This window comes from Salvia splendens, chromosome 4 (genome assembly GCF_004379255.2).
Source record: "Salvia splendens isolate huo1 chromosome 4, SspV2, whole genome shotgun sequence".
Classification (NCBI taxonomy): domain Eukaryota; kingdom Viridiplantae; phylum Streptophyta; class Magnoliopsida; order Lamiales; family Lamiaceae; genus Salvia; species Salvia splendens.
The window spans coordinates 33,894,247-33,915,147 of NC_056035.1; positions in this window are offsets into that span (position 1 = coordinate 33,894,247).

Below are 20,901 nucleotides of genomic sequence, written 5' to 3' on the forward strand. Positions count from 1 at the left end.
CAGCGTCATCGCATTTTCGATGAATATACCTTCGGGTCGTGGTATACTTGGAGTACCAAGCGTTGTGTAACAAGCAATCTCGTTCTCTATTTCCCTTTGGATTGTAGGCATGGCCTCCATGGTGATTTTTATTGCATAATCTTGGGCATTCTCGTCCAACATCAGATTCATTTTTCTTGAAAGATAAATTTTGTTGGTGATCGTTGATGGAATAAATGTGAATTGTGGTTGTATTTATAGAGTTTCGAATTTGAATAAAAGTTAATTTCCCACCCTCCCCTCAAGCGACATCATCTCATTCACAAGGGTTGGCACGAAGTGCCTGCGCCGCTCCTTGCGCTGGTCACAAGGGCCTTCCCCAGTCGCCCCTCCCTCCCTTGTCGAGCCTGTCCTAGGCGTTCACAATGGGACGCGCGCTCGGATGCCCCCCCTCCCTTGCCGAGCCCGTCCCAAGCGTCCACAATGGGACGCACGCTCCTCCGAGATGGGATCCCCTGTTGTGGAGGGGTGCACAACATGAGGTGTTGTTCCTCATACCCCATTATTTTATTAAAAAAAATAATTTTGTTGGATGAATAAAATAATGGGTACTGTTGTGCATCCCTCCACAGCAGGGATCCTGGCCCCGCTCATCCACGTTCGTCCGAGACCTTATTTGCCCACTATGAATACTTATCCCAATGTGTAAATAACATGACGAATCCGCTATGGTCATTTTTTTTTACCATAATCACTTTTTTATGTACTTATATTAAGACCAATCTATGATTCATAATATATCTACATTCTTATAAATGACATTAGAGCATCCCCAACGGTGCTCGCCCTGAAGGACCGCGTCAGTGCCGACAGTGCGGCACCTTGCTGTCCGCCGCTGCACTCTAGCCGACGGCACGGACGTGCTCGATGCATCGAGCACGTCCGTGCCGCTGAGCAGGACGACGTGGCAGCACTCCATTGGCCAACGACATAGCCATTGGCATTTTTCATTTTTTTTAAAATCGAATTTTAATTTAAAAATCATTTAAAAAAATATACTTCCTCCGTTCCACCTCAAGTAATCAACTTTCCATTTTGGGTTGTCTCATCTCAAGTGATTGATTTCCTTTTTTAGCTAAAAACAAAACTTCAACCATCTCTTATTTTATTCTATCTCTCTTACTTTTTTTTTCTCTTTCTTATTTTATTCTCTCTTTATCTCTCTTACTTTTTCCTCTCTCATACTTTACCCTCTCCACTTTAACTCAATACATATCATTTTCTTAATTCCCGTGCCGAAAAGGAATCCATCACATGAGATGGGACGGAGGGAGTATATATTTTCCCACTTGTCAATAAATTATAACCGTTTTCTCACCACTTTTAATTTATTTTTCAATTTTTTCCCCAAAATTCACAATTTTCATCTATAAATACCCTCATTTCCACACAAAAAATCTTACACCACACTATACAATTCTCATCTAAATTCTCTCATCAATTCTCAATCTTTCACTTCACTCTTGTAAAAAAAAATGTCCGGCTCCGACGATAACCCCTCCGGCTCCCGTGGTTGGAACCACGAATGGTTCCCTAGTCCGGAAACGGAATTCTCGCCCCCTCCTCTAATCCAAAGTTCTTAAATTCCGAGTGGCTACCGTCCTTACCCGGTGGACGAGCAAGATGCCCCCGATGGGTGATACGGATGGGCACCCGAACAAGAATAGGGAGGGAGCGGCGGCTCCCAAACTTCTCCTCCTCGTAGCACTCGTGTCATGGGTCGTGGCGGCGATCCTCACGTCCGCACCCCGTACACTCAGAGGGAGATGGATATCATGTTCAAAGCCTATTTGGAAATCTCCGAAGATCCTGAGGTTGGCACGAACCAAACCGGGGATAGGTTTTGGTTCCGCGTCTCTCGTCAGTACAATGCCACTCGACCGGAGGGAACCATCGAGCGCAATGAGAGTATGGTGCGCAATGTCATCTTCAGAGCCAACGAAGAAATCCAAAAGTTCCAGGGGATTTACCTCCAGGAACAGGAGTCTGCGGGGAGCGGCAAGAGCGAGCTCGACATCATCAGTGCCTCCATGGCGACCTACCAATCTTGTTATTACAAAGCATTCAAGTACCTCAGCGCTTGGCAGGAGGTGCGCACGCATTCGAAGTATAGGGGAGGCTTATCATCCTCATCTAGCTCCTCCAACAAACGGTCGAGGTCGTTATCCGACATCGGCTCGGATGATGTGGCTAGCCAGCTTGCCGCAACTAACTTGGGTAGCCCCGATACCGGCCCGAGTAGTTCCCAACGCCGGCTGTAAGGAAGGAAACAGGCGGCGGCCAACCGCCGTCGCGCCGCTGCCGCTCCTGCTCCCTTTGTGCCACCTCAACCGCCCACTAACTCGTTGTGGACCCTTTTGGCTCAACTCAATATGGCCAATACATCGCACATGTCTCCCGAGCAACTTGATGCACAATATGCAATGATACGAGGTCTCTGAAAAACATTGGGGATAGAATAGTCTTCCACGAAGGTATTTTAAGTATGTAATTTTTAATTTGTAGGATTTTAATTATGTCATTTTTATTTTTTAGGATTTTAAGTATGTAATTTTTAATTTGTAGGATTTTAATTATGTAATTTTTATTTTTTAGGATTTTAAGTATGTAATTTTTATTTTTTAGGATTTAAGTATGCAAATTTTATTTTTTTTAATTTGTAATAGTAGTTCGAGTATTTTTAATGTATTTTTATATTGTAGAAATGTTTTTAGTAATTGAAGTATTTAAATTAAATAATGGAATGGTGTGACCCTTAAGCATGTTCTTGCGAAAGAGTATGGATGGAGATGCTCTTAGTGTTACATTTCTTAGTAAAATCTAAACAAACAATTTGATGAGTGCAATGGAATGTTTTAAATAAATTAAGACGGCTAATATATTTTATGATAAAAGCAATTACTGACTGATTTAACTTATCCATCTAAAAGGGTGCTTTGATTGAAAATAGTGTATGTGTATATATACTTACTAACTAAGCAAGGAAACGAAAAAAAAGTAGCGATATAAAACTAAGCAAACAATTTTCGAAACCACTCACTAGAAAGTACTTGTTTAATAGACGTATTTCTCCATTAGAATCGAATACTTTTTTCATGTTTTACCAAATAAATATAAGAAATGAATATTATCAATTCTTTTTAGATTAAAGGAACATCACTATGGTGCCCATGCTGCAATAAAATTGTCTTTATCCACAACTCTTCTTCAGCATTAAGGCTTTGATTATTCATAGTTATCAAGAATTAAATTTACCAACACTTACAATTTTTAAGTTTGAACTTATTGATTGAAGTTAGATTTTTTAAAAAAAACATTATTCAATTATATATAGGGCATGATTTAGTGATACAATCTTTATTTTTATACTGTATAATATAAAACTAAGCAAACAATTTTCGAAACCACTCACTAGAAAGTACTTGTTTAATAGACGTATTTCTCCATTAGAATCGAATACTTTTTTCATGTTTTACCAAATAAATATAAGAAATGAATATTATCAATTCTTTTTAGATTAAAGGAACATCACTATGGTGCCCATGCTGCAATAAAATTGTCTTTATCCACAACTCTTCTTCAGCATTAAGGCTTTGATTATTCATAGTTATCAAGAATTAAATTTACCAACACTTACAATTTTTAAGTTTGAACTTATTGATTGAAGTTAGATTTTTTAAAAAAAACATTATTCAATTATATATAGGGCATGATTTAGTGATACAATCTTTATTTTTATACTGTATAATATAAAACTAAGCAAACAATTTTCGAAACCACTCACTAGAAAGTACTTGTTTAATAGACGTATTTCTCCATTAGAATCGAATACTTTTTTCATGTTTTACCAAATAAATATAAGAAATGAATATTATCAATTCTTTTTAGATTAAAGGAACATCACTATGGTGCCCATGCTGCAATAAAATTGTCTTTATCCACAACTCTTCTTCAGCATTAAGGCTTTGATTATTCATAGTTATCAAGAATTAAATTTACCAACACTTACAATTTTTAAGTTTGAACTTATTGATTGAAGTTAGATTTTTTAAAAAAAACATTATTCAATTATATATAGGGCATGATTTAGTGATACAATCTTTATTTTTATACTGTATAATATATCTTTGATTTTTATTCGAAACTGTTTCCATTTTGGCATCTCCAATATAAATAAAAACTTTCTACTTTAGAAAAAAAATCTTTCTAATAAAATCAGACTCATTCTCCATTAATAATATTTTAATTACTCTTTTTTTTTCTCTTAACTTTTCAATTGTGTATTTAACTTTTCAATTGTGTATTAAAACTCATGTTGTTTTAAAAATTTCTAGTATTTATAAAAAATGAAGATTATGAATCTGAAATTAAAAATTTCTAGTATTTATAAAAAATGAAGATTATGAATCTGAAATTCCAATGTATAGCAGCCTTGATGTCATTAATTAGGTAAAAGGATCATCAATTTGAGGCTTATATATTTGGATATGCCTCCTCCAACAATGAAATATTTCTTATTATAACATGCAGTTGATCCCTTTGCTTAACTTATTTAAGCAAGAAATCGATCTTTTCATTTGTTTTAAGCTCAAAGTTAGTGGTTTTCGCATAGGCACGTCATTGGTGACAATGTGATCAAACAATTAAAAAGTATAAGGTTTTGTAAGAAAAGTTTGATGTTGGATTTGAAGAAGTGATTAAATGGAATGACATGAAATTTCACCCCCCCCCCCCCCCCAAAAAAAAAAAACACCACAACTTGATATTGTGTTGTTAGTAGTGATTCAAGAATCTTAATTCTGATATTCAAGTATTGGATTAAGAATACATCGAACATTAGTTTACAAGGTATAATGTATTCTTTTTCAGTATAGGGGCAAACTATATACGACAACAATATACTACTATATAGGTACTTATATAATATTGGAAATGTTTTAAACATGTATATCATAACTTATAACTGTAATATTTTCTCATATCGTTTACGTAACATGATATTTTCACAATGATCATCGAACTAATAGATAATTTGTACTCATTTAAATGAGGAATTCAGATAAATACTTGCAATTTCAGCTTGAATTTCATAATGTAGCAGTCAGGTACCAAATATTTAAAAATATTTGGGATTAAAATTCACGGAAACCTAATTTTTAATCTTCCAACTGAAGACCTTGAAAAATCAAAATGATGTGTTTTACAATTACAGACAAGTACTTTTATCTGATTTTATTGGAGTAGCAGGGCCAGGGCCCCTCTACTCTATGTTGACGGTTGAACATGTGTAAAATGAGCTTTGGATAAATATGAACGAATATAGGAGTATAATATAGTACTACTTATTAAGTTGTGAAATAATTAAGTTCGATATTTATTTTGTTCTTGGGTTGATAATACAAGTTGACTATTATACTATTATAAATTATAGAGACCAACAAATTAAGTCATACTCCCTCCGTCCCGGACTACTCGCACATTTCCTTTTCGGCACGGAGATTAAGGAATGAGTGTATAGCAAAGTCAACAATTGCGGCTGTAGGTGATAATTTTTACTAAAAATGGAAAGAGTGCAAATAACTTGGGACGTCCAGAAAGGAAATAAGTGCAAGTAGTCCGGGACGGAGGGAGTATTTAGTACTAGTGATGATGATATTAGTTAGTTTTGAGTTTAATCGAATCTTCATCAACTTAAATTTTTTTATATATGACCTTTTTATATAAAATTTCCTTGAAAAACACAATTTATATTCAGAAATTACTACTAACACATATGATAAGGTAGCACTACTATGTTACAACTTGCAACAAACAAGGCAAAGTTGATACAACTTGCTGTATTAATCGAGGAAAATAAAAACAGGAAAGAAAACATATTTCCTTCAAGTGTATAAACTCCATAGGTAGGACTGTCCCAAGACACATAAATTCAATTCTTGATTTCAATTTGGACTTACAAGAAAATTGTGAAATTGCTGGATATTATGAATTGACATAACCATTGGAAGAAAAAAACAAGAAAGATTATGCTTTATTGCGTATAATCCTTGCAGAAAATTCTCTGACCCAACAAAATCTCTCATGCCTGTAAAAGAAAATAAACAATTGAGTGGTCTCACAATTTTGTCTAATTCTTTCAACCTCATATTTGCTTTGTAAATTTAGTGAACCTTATTTTATATTTCCATTTTGTAGAAGCCATATACATATTATTCATATAGTGCCTTTTAATTTGTACACATAGGAATAAGAACATACCGTAGGAAGTTTTATTGTGTGCATAGCTTATCTTATTAATTGATTGAAATTTTAACAAAGGTTTTCCTTTCTCTATTATATCCCTCTTTAATTTCTACAAAAGTGATGAATTAATTAATTGATGTATGGGCATGTGCTTATTTTGATGCATTAGGTGGTTTTCACTTATGTCCACTAGAATGTTAATGCTTATCCATTTGGAGGTATAATGTAGACTTGTTCTCTAAGGAATAAAACATCCCTTTTATTTTCCTTTGAGAGTGACAAAAAGGAAGGGATTGCTCACTGTATTTTGGATTTGAAGAGATTTAGGGAGATTTGCTTTTATGAGAGGAATTTACTCATCAAAACCATACCGCCACAATTTGACAGAGTGGAAAATGTTTCAAAGTAAAAGATAGTAATAATCAAAGTAAAATAGGCCCCAAAGCCACATTCATGGCTTGAGATCACACAATATTTCCTGAAAACAATAAATCATTTTGCATGTATGACACATGCACAAAATTATAATCATCTCTTTTCATCCTTTTTTTTGTTCAAACCAATAGGCGATAGTTCTCCAATTTTGGTCATTCCACACATGCAAATTGCAGTAGAGAACTTTTTCCACAACCAAGAAAACGCTTGCCTTTGTATTGAAAATGAGGTAAAAAAAGGAAAGATATTAATCCAAATACACATTTCGTAACACAATATTGAAGACATCTTTCTTTCTCTCTCCTCATATTCAAAGGATGCATCAATTTCCCAACAAACACATACACATACACTCTTTTGACTTTGCACTAAAAATCTCAAGAATCTTAGCCATCATTTATGTCTGAATGATACGGTTATATTATGTACATTTGTTGGGAAACATGAGAGAGAGTTGGGGCGTTGATTGAGTGACGTTCTCACTCACAAAGCAGCATCAATTGATGCGTTTCTTTGAATTCAAAACCCACAATTCAACCGACCAATATTATGGCCGTCGATATGGAAATCCACGGGCCCTATCGTCTTTTGCTTTTTTTAAAAAAAATTTTAGCCGGATAAATAAATAAAGCAAGTAGAAGAAAAAAGGAAGACTTGTTTCCAAATTATAGTATTAAGAGCATCCGCAATAGGATGCGGCCTAGCTATAGCCTAACAATAGCCTAGCCAAAAACTCCTCTTGTCACATCATCAAGGACTTCTCACAACTTGTCACGTCATCAAGGATTTTCCACAGCCCAGTAATAGGCTAGCCAACGCCCTAGCCCTCCCGAAAAAAAACCAAATACAACAACAATGAAATGAATTGAAAAAAAACATAAAAACAAATGAAACGAGAATATACTATAAATAAAAAATCGGCTAGCCGATCGCTCGCCGACGCAATACGAGCGATCGACTATCCTAGCTCTAGGGCGTTGGTTTTTCATCCGTCGGGCTAGCCTAACGCAATAGCTGACTAGCCGAGCGCCCTAGCCGCATGCCGGTGGCTAGGGCGTCGGCTAGTCCCTATTGCAGATGCCTCTAAATGCATTCACAATATTCACAACCAATCTCCAATTTCCTCCTGCCACATCAGTAGTCTATCTCTCAACTCATTTTTAGTCCATCCTCAGCCTATCTCATTATCTCTATAATTCATTTTTATTGTTGAACAAATATAAAATAACAAAAACAAAATAAATTAGAGAAAAAATATAAAAAAACATTAAATAATAATAATAATAATAACAATAACAATAATAACAATAATAATAATAATAATAATAATAATAATAATAATAATAATAATAATAATAATAATAATAATAATAAAAGGGAAAGATGGTGGTCATGAGTTTTATCATGTTCTGAGCTAGATGGCGAGGGATATCTGACAATTCTGATTTCGAGTGTTGCTTCAGCATAGGTGGTTGTGTTCTCACTCCATAGTTCATATAGAAGTCCCTTGACTTGCAAGATAGTGGAGGGTTTAATATGTGCCAAAGATTGATTGAAGAGTTGTCATTTGGATAAGAAATATTAAAAAGATGTCACTGAAGAAGAACATTAAAACGATTTCATAGTGGTAAATATAATTTTAATTTCTAAGTTATTTATATTTCATTTTTATATTATGCTTACTCTTTACAATTTTTATTTGTTTTTATTTATTTAATTAGTCTTCATTGGAGACATGGCTCAAACGAGCATTGCGCATAGTGACAAAGTCAGTGCTCCACGCCCTAAATGAATGTTGATTGCTTGGTGAAAGTGAAACTTGGTTGGTTTCATATTTTATTAGCTTAGAGATCGGAAATATTTAGACTTTTAGTTGGATACATGGAGTTATTTTAGTTTGTAATTTGAACGGTGATTTGATCTTAGATGTGCTTGATATTTCTACTATATTTGAATATTTGGATTTACATTGTAATTTAAATTTAGATAGCAGGCTAACAGGTGAAAACTAAAGTACAAAGGGAATAGTTCAATCTTTTATTAAAAATATAAATCATTATTCGTTAAATTTATGCATATTGTTTGATAAAATTATGTACAAACACTTCATTAATTATAGAATTGATCATATAAAACTAAGGGTCGAGAAAAATACCAAAATATCAATTTTTCAGTATATCGCAATTTTTGGTATGGTATGATATCATACCAAAATCTTTCGATACAGTAACGATATCAATTTTTCTATTACTGCGGTATACCGAATATTCGGTATAACAGTGCATACCAAAAAATCGGTATATGTTGAAATATATATTATATATAATATATTTATATAATTCCTCCGTCCCCCAAAGAGTATGAACTTTGGTTTCGACACGTGTTTTAATGCATTATTGGTAAAGTAAGAGAGAAATAGATAGAAAGTTTTTAAGTATTATTAGTAGAGAATGAGTCCCACCTCTAGAAGAGAATTTCCAAAATTAGAATATTCATACTCTTTGGGGACGGACGAAAAAGGAAATAGTGCATACTCTCCAGGCACGAAGGGAGTATAAAATAAAATTAAAAGAAAAATCTCCGAAAATCCTACTTTTAAATACTCCTTCCGTCCGCCATTAGGAGTCTCATTTCTTGGCGCCACGAGTTATAAGAAATGTTAAGAAAAGTGAGTGGAAAAAAGTTAGTGAAATATGAGCGTCACTTGTATATAATATTAGTTTTAAATGAAATGTGAGTGGAATAAGTTAGTGGAAGATAGGACCCTATTATCATTTATGGTAAAAGTGAACCGGGAGTCCAATTCATTGACGAAGGGAGTATTATGTGTATAAAATAGATTTTTTTGCATAACGGTATTACGGGTTACCGTACCGTACTTCGGTGTTCTGTTATAGGTAACGGTATCAAAAATTAATCATACCAAAAATTATACTAGAATGAAAATTCAGTGTGATATTTTGTCATACCGCAGTTTTCAGTACGCATGCGATATGACTTTCTCGGTATGATATATCATGCTGACCCACCCACCCCTACATAAAATTGTTTAAAGACGATTTTAGAAATTATATACTCCCTTCATCTCATTCAAGATATCCACCTTTCTTTTTTAGTTTATCACACTCAAGATATCACTTTATGTATTTAGAAATAAATCTCTCTCTTTCTCTCTCTCTCATTAAAATATTCAATCACTAGGTTTGAATTTTAGAAATATCATATAATCAGTTAGGGGTGGGTGAGTGAGTGGATCAGTACGGTATACCATGCCGAAACTGTCATATCGTAATGAAAATTAGGTATGAGTAAAAATCTTACCTTTAGTTCACCAAAATATTCGATATGACCAATATCAATATAGATACTATACCATATTTTTGGTATGTGTAACAAAATTCGGTTTACCAAAATTTTACGGCACACAGACTTCGCTACAAAAGTATACTGTTATACTACTCCATCCGTCAACAAAAAATAGTCTCATTTATAGACTACCACATGTTTTAATGAGAAATTGGTAAAATAAGAAAGATAGGGAAAAAAGTAGATAAAGTAGAAGAGAGAAAGAGGAAAAGTAAGAGAGAGTGAGAAAATGCGGACAAAGTATGACATGAAGTGACACGGGATTTTAGAAAGAGTTAGTTAGGTGGAGTAAGTAGACAGAAAAATGTAATAGAATATTTTAATGAGATGAGGGAAGAATTTCTTTACAAATATAGAAGATGGACATCTTGAGTGGGAAGGATGGAGTATAACAAAGAACAAAACATCCAACCACTCTTATTTTATTACATCACCTACTTTACTCTCTTTATCTTTCATACTTTATTCTTCTCTCTTACTCCCTCCGTCCGCAAAATGTTGTCCATGTTTGATCCGACACAGATTTTAAGAAATGTAAAGAAAAGTGAGTAGAAAAAGTTAGTGGATTGTAGGTCCCACAATTATATATTGGTTTTATAATAGAATATGAGTGTAATAAGTTGTAAAATGAAAAAAAGCAAAGTGGACAATTGCGGACAGACTAAAATGGAAAAACTGGACAACATTTCACGGACGTAGGGAATACTTTTCAACACAATTTCTTAATCTCTGTACCCAAAAGTTGACTCAACTTAATTGGGAGAAGAGTATAATATATGTATAAATACATATATTATAAATACCATTTTTAAGGTATATATATATATATATAATACAACCCTATATATATAGCGAGATGATTAAAATAAAAATGCATTTAAATCCAGAAATACAGCCCAAATCTTGGCCCTAGGATTAGATGATCGGCGTTTAAGGTTTAATAGTGGTTCGGTATTGATCACAATCCTATATAGCAAGATGATCAAAATAAAAATGCATTTTAATCCAGAAATACAGCCCAAATCTTGGCCCTAGGATTAGATGATCTAATGATCAATAATTAACCAAAAACACAGAAGGTCATAATTAAGCAATTTTAGGTCATATTATAATATTTAAGTTTAATGTCATGCTAAAATCATTTTTGGTCATGCTTACAAAGCATGACCTAAAAATTAACTAACTATGACCTAAAAGTGCCCTACGTATGATATTGTTTTGCGTTTCTGTATTTAAATATAGTTTTGCATAGATCAAAACCTTATATATATATATATAGAGAGAGAGAGAGAGAGAGTTGTGATCATATGATAACCCCTAATTTGTGTGATAACCCTATAACCAAATCTGGACCACACATATTTTCTAATCTTGTGGCTGAGATTCAAACTTAGATTTACTTCATAAAAAAGGCGCAGAGGGTAAATATGTCATTTCCCTCATTTAATTTCTGAATTTCGCACCATTCTTTCATTCTCTCTCAGTTCGATTCTCTCCTCTTTCTCAGCGATTTTGTTTCCATATTCCTCTTCTCATCGATTTTGTTCCCAGATTTGAATCCGATTTGGTTCATTATTCCATAATCTCTAGATTTTGTTTCATATTTCTCGCATAATTATGAATTGTGACCGGTGTGATGTTTTCAATTTTGCGTTCTTATTTTCATTGATTACATGTTCAATTGTTGTCAGAATTCAGTTCGATGGAGTCTATAGCAAATAACGAAGGTAACAATCATCATCTATTATTTAGCTTATTGATTGTGTTCATATTTTAATTTATTGATTGTTTTGCTTCATGTATTGAATTTGATTTTAGAATAATATTAGCTGTCAATTGGTTTATGTTTCTGATGTATTGAACTTCATATTTAATTATATTATGTAGCGTTAAGATGATACTTTTGGCTTATAAATGTTAGGTGTACTGTATAAAATGATAGTTTTGCCGGATAGAATGATACTCTGAGTTGATAAAATGATACTTTTGTCGGATAGAATGATACTCTGAGTTGATAAAATGATAGTTTTGCCGGATAGAATGATACTCTGTGTTGATAAAATGATAGTTTTGCCGGATAGAATGATATTATGAGTTGATAAAATGATAGTTTTATTGATTTGTAGGTATGTACATTCCTGCATACAATGATACTCTGAGTTAATAAAATGATAGTTTTGCCGGCTAGAATGATACTCTGAGTTGATAAAATGATAGTTTTGATAGAATGATACTCTGAGTTGATAAAATGATACTTTTGGCTTATAAAATGATAGTTTTGCCGCATAGAATGATACTCTAAGTTGATAAAATGATACTTTTACTGATTTGTAGGTATGTACATTCCTGTTTGTGATGATGCTTTGAAGCCAATGATTGGTAGTTAAGTTGATACTTTTGGCTTATAAATGTTAGGTTTACTGCATAAAATGATAGTTTTGCTTCATAGAATGATACTCTGAGTTGATAAAATGATACTTTTGCCGATAGAATGATACTCTGAGTTGATAAAATGATAGTTTTGCCGGATAGAATGATACTCTAAGTTGATAAAATGATAATTTTACCGGATAGAATGATACTCTGAGTTGATAAAATGATACTTTTGGCTTATAAATGTTAGGTTTACTGCATAAAATGATAGTTTTTCCCAATAGAATGATACTCTGAGTTGATAAAATGATAGTTTTCCCGGATAGAATGATACTCTGAGTTGATAAAATGATACTTTTGGCTTATAAATGTTAGGTTTACTGCATAAATAAAATGATAGTTTTGCCCGAGAGAATGATACTCTGAGTTGATAAAATGATAGTTTTACTGATTTGTAGGTATGTAAATTCCTGTTTGTGATGATGCTTTGAAGCCAATGATTGGTATGAAATTCAATACATTAGTAGAAGCATCTGATTTCTATGAACATTATGCTCGTTCAGTTGGTTTTGCATTCATAAACTGGGCAACAAATCAGTTCATGGTATTATTAAGTGGCAGTATTTGGCTTGCAGCAGACAAGGCTCTAAGAATTTTATACCTGGTGATGCATCCAAATCAACTGAAGTGTCTGTTAAGAAGCGTAGGTGTCGGTCATTTAGGTGTGAATGTCCTGCTAAGCTCAACTTGAGATATTTTTCAGATGGCATGAGCAAAGGGTATGAGGTTTATCAGTTTGTTGAGTATCATAATCACTTAATGGTTGCGGATGAGCATAGGCATTTTATGACGGTCAATCGCAGTCTGGATCCTATCCATCGGAGGTTTATGGAGGATTGTGGCAGGTGTAATATTGGTCTCACACTCACATTAAAACTTCTGAAGGAGATAATGGGTGGACCTGAAAATGTTGGATGTGATATTATTGATATTAGAAATGGTTATCGCGATATTATGTCCAATATTGATGGTTCAGATGCTCAAATGATTTTTGATTATATGCGTTCTCAAAAGGAATCATCTGATGCCTTCTATTATGAAATTGAGATAGGATCTCACGGAAAGTTAACTAAACTCTTCTGGGCTGATGCTATTTCAAGACGAAATTATCATATGTTTGGAGATGTAATTTCATTTGACTCAACATACAACATTAACATGTATATTACTTTTGTTGCTAAAAGACATAAAATGATACTTTCGGCTAATAAGATGATATTCTTAGCTGATAAAATGATACTTTTCTGTATGTATGAAAATATAATTCATTTTTATGTTATGTTCTGAAGGTATTGCATGATTTTTGCTCCATTCACTGGAAAAGATAACCATTCCAGAGCAGTTACATTTGGAGCTAGATTGTTATCAAGTGAAGGTAGAGACTCATATGCTTGGTTGTTTGGCTGTTTTGTTCGATGTATGGGGGTAGCACCCAAATTGATTCTCACTGATCAAGATTGAGGGATGAAACTTGCTGTTCAACAAGTACTTTTACAAACAAGGCACCGATGGTGCATGTGGCATATTATGGTTAAGGTGTCAGATAAGTTGCACAAATCCTTGCTTGGTAATGAAGATTTCAAAAAAGAGTCGAATGCATGTGTTTTGTCTTATTTGTTAGAGCCTGATGAGTTTGATATAATATGGAATGATATAATGGAACGGTATGGATTAGAAGACGTGCCCTTGTTTGAATCGATGTTTGAAGATAGAGAATTCTGGGTTCCTACTTATTTTCGAGATTTTCCCATGGGGTCGCTTCTTAGGACTACATCAATGTCTGAATCAGAGAATAGCTTTTTTGAAAACTACACAAAGCCTCGTGCAAATCTTGTACAGTTCATCAATTTCTTTAACTGTGCTGTGGGAGATCAAAGGAATGCCAATTCACGATTGAACTACTTGGATTACTCAACTATTCCTGATTTGTCAACCCAATTACCTATTGAGAAGCACGCATCTACAATCTACAATGATTCTATTTTCTAACATGTACAACAGGAAATAAGTATGGTATGTGAGATTGTTTCGATAACTGTTGAGGATAACATCAAGATGCATAAGGTCAAGGACCAATATGGTAGAACATGGGATGTTAAGTATGATTGTAAGCAAGACACATTCGACTGTAGTTGTAAGAAGTTTTCCAGAATTGATTTGTTATGCTGTCATATATTTTGTTTGTTGAAGAATAAGTCTGCTAATCTCATTCCTGAGAAATATTTTGGTCGAAGGTGGTTGAAGAGCTCTTTACTAAAGGCAACCCATGGTCTACCATCTGAGGAGATACAACCATTTGAACGTGTGCTCCATTTTTAACCTTATTTGTAAAAACTCTATTTTTTCAGTCAGAGAAATGATAGTATTTATTGTAATAATGTTATCTTTTACCTTGCAGATTTGGATGAAAAGCAGGAAGTTAAGAAAAATTTGTTCTCCAACTTTTATCGATTAGTCCAAAAGTCTGAGGGAAGTATGGATCATCTGTCTTTGTTATGTGCTGGTCTTGATGATTTGGAAGAGCATATATTTGGAAATTGATTGTGCAATACCTTCAGTCAATGAATAAAAAAGATGGTTGAGGAATTTTATGGAATGGCAGTACCTGATGTAATTGATGTACATCCTCCGGACGTTGTTAGAACCAAAGGATCAGCTAGTGACAAAGTATCAAAGAGGGAGAGTGCAATAAGGAAAGCAAATAAGCCTCTACGACGGTGTGGTAAATGTCATGAGATGGGTCGTCATGATTCAAGAAATTGTGGTAGATTCAATGAGAAGGCAGATTGAAGCCATTTGATATAAAATGACACTTTCAGGCGATAAAATGATACTTTTAGCAGATAAAATGATATGTATGTTTGGTGTATAAAATGACATTTTGTGGGATAAAATGATAGTTTCAGAAGGTAAAATGATATTTGCACTTGATAAAATGATGGTTTCAGAGGATAAAATGATAGTTTCATAAGGTAAAATGATAGTTTCAGATTATAAAATGATAGTTTCTGTGTTTAGATTTATGAAAACCGTAGTTTCTGTGTTTAGATTTATAGTTGTTTCACTGATGTTAAGTGATTATGAAAACCGTAGTTTCTGTGGTTAGATTTATAGTTGTTTCACTTATGTTAACTGATTATGAAAATCGTATGGCCGTTGTATTATGTTTACATGGTTATATTTATAGTTGTTTTGCAAATAAGAGTGAAGTGAAATCATAATAAGAGTGATGTGTTTTGTGAACAAGAGTGAAGTGTTTTCTGAACAAGAGTGATGTGTTTTGTGAACAAGAGTGAAGTGTTTTCCGAACAAGAGTGATGTGTTTTGTAAACAAGAGTGAAGTAAAATAAGAATAAGAGTGAAGTGTTTTCTGAACAAGAGTAATGTGTTTTGTGAACAAAAGTGAAGTAAAATCAGAATAAGAGTGATGTGTTTTCTGAACAAGAGTGATGTATTTTCTGAACAAGAGTGATGTATTGTGAACAAGAGTGAAGTAAAAACATGCTTAGAGTGAAGTAAAATCATATTTAGAGTGATGTTTTACATGTTAAGTAGTAAATGCATGGTTAGAGTGATGTGTTTTTTATACATGAGTGAAGTAAAATCAGAATAAGAGTGATGTGTTTTGTGAACAAAAGTGAAGTGTTTTCTGAACAAGAGTGATGTGTTTTGTGAAAAAGAGTGAAGTGTTTTCCGAACAAGAGTGATGTGTATTGTGAACAAGAGTGAAGTGTTTCTAAACAAGAGTGATGTGTTTTGTGAACAAGAGTGAAGTAAAATCAGCATAAGAGTGATGTGTTTTCTGAACAAGAGTGATATGTTTTGTGAACAAGAGTGAAGTAACATCAGAATAAGAGTGATGTGTTTTGTGAACAAAAATGAAGTGTTTCCTGAACAAGAGTGTTGTTAGAACCAAAGGATCAGCTAGTGACAAAAGTATCAAAGAGGGAGAGTGCAATAAGGAAAGAAAATAAGCCTCTACGACGGTGTGGTAAATGTCATGAGATGATATATTGGGCTTATAAAATGATACATAAGCTGAAGATATGACATATAAGCTGATAAAATGATACTTTAACGTGACAAAATGAAGTCAGTATGCCTTCTTCCTACCAAAGTCGGTGTCTGAATGGCTTTATCATCTTGAACAACTTTTTTCTTGCATTCTATACCCTGAAACTATCATTTTATCCCATGAAACTATCATTTTATACCCTGAAACTATCATTTTATCACCTGACACTATCATTTTATCCCTGAAACTATCATTTTATCAAGTGCAACTATCATATTACCTTCTGAAATTATCATTTTATCCCCTGAAACTATCATTTTATACCCTAAAACTATCATTTTATCCCATGAAACCATCATTTTATCAACCCAGGCTATCATTCTATCCGGCAAAACTATCATTTTATCAACTCAGAGTATCATTGTATGCAGGAATGTACATATTGAATCAATAAAATTATCATTTTATCAACTCAGTGTATAATTCTATTCGGTAAAACTATTATTTTATCAACTCAGAGTATCATTCTATCCGGCAAAACTATCATTTTATCAGACTGAAGTATCATTTTAATCAAACAAAACTATCATTTTATCAAATAAAACTATCATATTTCGTTTATATAAGGGCAAATTTGTCATTTCGTTATAAAATTGGCGCGTCGAAAGAAAACGTGAACTAGACGCTTAATTCAATTTCTCTCACACTCAAACCCTCTGAATCGCATCCAAACCCTCCGAATCGCATTCAAACCCTTGCTTCTTCAGTTTCGAAGGAAAAAACCATTCAACTTCTGAAATATGACGACGGAAAATGCTCTAGTATCATCGAAGAATGGTTGGATGAAGTTTTTTACTTATTTCACTTTTGTTTTTGCTCGATTTTATCATTTGCCTGCGATTCTCATTTTTTTTAGATTCTATAATTTTTTAGTGTAGATTTAGAGTTACATATGACAGCATGATGAATTTACTTTATATAATAACATAAACCGTTTAACACACTGAAACCTTTTGTGTATTAGGAAAAAACATTCGTGATGCTTCTGCTGATGATGATGATAGACAATTAATGATGGTTTCAGAAGGTAAAATAATAAATCTCATGTGTATTAATGATAAATCTTTAAATTGAAAATAATAGTTTCAGAAGGTAAAATGATAGTTGCACTTGATACAATGATGCTCTCAGGGGATAAAATGATAGTTTCAGTGGATAAAATGATAGTTTCAGAAGGTAAAATGATAGTTTCATGGGATAAAATGATGGTTTCAGGGGATAAAATGATAGTTTCAGAAGGTAAAATGATAGTTTCAGAGTATAAAATGATAGTTTCAGGGTATAAAATGATAGTTTCATGGGATAAAATGATAGTTTCAGTGGGTAAAATAATAGTTTCAGGGGATAAAATGATAGTTTCAGTGGGTAAAATGATAGTTTCAGGGGATAAAATGATACTTTGACTTTATATAATGACATAAACTGTTTAACACACTGGATCTTTTGTGTATTAGGAAATAACATTGGTGATGCTGATGCTGCTGATGATGATAGACTATTGGCAGATGAAATAGAACGTATAAGAAATAACAAGAAAAGAAAGAATTATGATGCAAGTAATAGTAAGGCAGCTTCAAAGAAGGGCAAGAAAATAGTTGTTCAAGATGATATAGCCATTCAGACACCGACTTTGGCAGGAAGAAGGAATACTGAATTCTTCGTTGACATGCTCGAATCTCTAAACAAGAATCAAAGAAGAGTTGTTAGAGAGATTGGGTTTGGCGCACTCCTAAACTTCAAAATAAGAAGTTTCCCAAGATCATTGGCATATTATCTGATTTACAACTTTAACCATAAAAGTTCATCAATTAAATTGAACAGCGGGGAATTACTGTTTTTAGATGATGAAGATGTTCATATAACTCTTGGGTTCCCGATTGGATCTTTACCTATGAATAGGATCAAATTTCAGAAACATATCGACATAAAAACTCAAATTTCTAGATTCTGTAAAGGTGGAGAGAAAAAAATGGTGCCAGCGTATGTTGTAGAGCAGATGATGAAAGATGAAGAAGGTGGTGAGTGGTTCAAATGGACTTTTATGGTTCTCGTGGAGTATGCCTTGATTAACACTCATGCCGATGGAAATGTGAGTCCACAAATTTTAGATTACATAGCTGAGGTTGAGAAGATCAAAACATACAATTGGTGTAGCTATGTCATATCTAAATTGCTTAAAACACAAAAGAGATGGAAAAGAAACACGACAAAGATATTTACCGGACCAGCTATCTTTGTAGTGGTAAGAATATATTTGTTTTCCATTGTCTATGAATCTATTTACAGAAAAACTAATATTTAGTTTTTGTTAATGTAGGCTTGTTACGTGGACAGAATTGTCTTTGAAAAAAAAATGGTGCCAAGATGTTATCCAACAGTTAAGGGATGGACTGCCGAACTGCTGAAAGAAAGACAAAGAGCAGAAATGAATGATTCAGATTTTGGTCTCGGTCATAAGTATGACCGATATAAAAAGCAACCACATGAAGAGAATGATGAAGATGATGAATCTGAAGATGAAGATGATGAACCTGAAGATGTAAAAGCTTTGAAGATGAATGTTCATGATGAAGAGGGGACAACCAGTGGAAGTCAAGAAAAGACTTTCATAGATCAATGGAAGGAAACTGCCAGGGATTGTAAAGCCTTAATGTCAAAGATGCTTGATGTCCTTGAAGCAGCGCCCGATGAACTCAGGAACCTTGATAGCTTTAAGATAATATGTGATACAACAAGAAATGCAATGGGATTGAGAGAGGAAGGTGTGCAAAATGTTACAAAAAGTTAGAAAACAATGTCACATGCTATGATCAATGGTGAAATTGATGATCCTGAATGGATCGATATCATGATTGAGCTAACTAAAGCTGCTGAGAGGACATTTATACTGAAAAATAGGAATGAGTTCCCTACCTTCACTCTGATACCGGAATATGACCACACTCCTGATGAGAATCAACATTTTAATCGGGAAAAGAATATGGAGAAGGAAAAAGATGATGAGGTGGAAAAAGAGCAAGATAAACAGATTGAAAGCGAAAAGGAAATGGCTAATAAAGCAGCTCGAGAAGAGAAGGAAAAAGTTCCAGAGAAAGAAGTTGAATTCTTTCACAATGATGAATATGAGGTAACTTTTAAAAATGATAGTTTAAGTACATAAAATGATTGTTTATATGGTTAAGATGATATATGTTTTAAGATGTTTTTTGGTTGTTCTGTTTTATTTGAAAAATGATACTTTTGCATCATAAGATGATAGTGTAAGGGGATAAAATGATAGTTTCAAATGATCAAATGATACTTTTGCATAAAATGATAAAATGATAGTTTCGGTGAATAAAATGATAGTTTCAGTGGGTAAAATGATAGGTTCAGTGATAAAATGATAATTTTGCATCATAAAATTATAGTTTCAAATGATAAAATAATACTTTTGCATAAAATGATAAAATGATAGTTTCGGGGAATAAAATGATAGTTTCAGTGGGTAAAATGTTAGGTTCAGTGATAAAATGAAATTTTTGTTTCATAATGATAGTTTTAGATTTTTTGCTGATAAAATGATACTTTTGTCTGATAATATGAGTTCCATTGGGTAAAATAATATCCCTTATGCCAATAACAATTTATATTTTTGAATGAAAGCATGACAGAGCATATACCATAATATCCACTGTCATGGAGGATATACATGGTGAAATAGGAGATGATGAGGTTTTAAAAGAGAGAAGAAATTTTGAAAAAGGCCAAAGGGAAGAAGATGGTTTCCCAAGAACCTCCAGTTGAAAAGGAGAAAGTGGCCAGAACAACAAAGAAAATTGTTGAAGCACTGTGCTCTCCCTACAATGTCAGAGCAGTAAATATAAAAGGAAAACTGAATAAAGAAGAGAAAGAAATAATGTACTGGTTGATGACACATGAAGAAAGCGAATAGTAAGTTTTGAATTACATAATTATATTCTTATTAAATTCTTTTAACTAACATTAAATATGATTTTGAAATCAGTTATGAGATGGTTTATGAGAACAACATGATCAGCATGTTGAAGATTGATTTCCACAACCTTGCTCCACGTACATATGTCAGTATCAACATCATAGATGCATGGGTTGTGTACCTCAACTACCATGAAAAATTCAAATCAAAGGCATCACCAAGTCGTCTTTTCATCAACACCACACCTACGGTACAGTAAACGAGTAAATAAATAATAGTGTTATATTAAAAGTTAAATTTATTTACAAAAATGTAAACATGACAGGTATACAATATTAATGCAAGAAAATCTGAATGGACTCAAGCCGAGGCT